Source organism: Arachis hypogaea, chromosome 11 (assembly GCF_003086295.3).
Source record: "Arachis hypogaea cultivar Tifrunner chromosome 11, arahy.Tifrunner.gnm2.J5K5, whole genome shotgun sequence".
Taxonomy (NCBI): domain Eukaryota; kingdom Viridiplantae; phylum Streptophyta; class Magnoliopsida; order Fabales; family Fabaceae; genus Arachis; species Arachis hypogaea.
In genome coordinates this window covers 59,151,894-59,152,542 of record NC_092046.1, presented here as the reverse complement: position 1 = coordinate 59,152,542, position 649 = coordinate 59,151,894, and positions in this window count along the sequence as shown.

The following is a 649-nucleotide window of genomic DNA, read 5'->3' as shown; positions in this document are numbered from 1 at the left end:
TGCGTGGATGGAGAAAAATGCAGGGGACACATAAGCGTGGGTCACGCGTACGCATGGGTCTGGCTGTGCGCCTAGCACCCCTCTCGCGTCGTTCCATTGCAACTCTCTGTCCATTTTCAATATGTTGAGCATACTCATACGACGCGTGCGCATCGATTCCCTCTTTTTTTTTTAATATAAACTAACAAACTACCAAAATAAATCCAAATATTATTAAACTAGTAAAACCACAACTTAAACTAAATAATTCTAACTAAAAAAATTCAATTAATTACCAACATAAATAAAAGAAATAAAATTGGAAGAGTTTTCCATGGTGGGGTATCTCCCACCTAGAACTTTTAGTTAAAGTCCTTAAGTTAGACACCTTATAAGCTTCTTCTCATGGTGGCTTGTGCTTGAACTCATCCTGAAACTTCCACCAGTGCTTGGACTTCCAATAAGCTTTAACATCTCCAAATAAATTCACCAAGCCTTTATGAAGTTCTCCACAAGCTTTGAGCTCCCAAAGTTGATCCTCTTGTATGTCCGGATCCCAAATCTTGTTCTTACACCCGTCTTCAAGTTCATCATCATGATTCCATCCGAGTGGTTTAGCCTTGAAATTCTCATTTAAGCACCCAAACATCCTCCTAGACCCAATCAATCG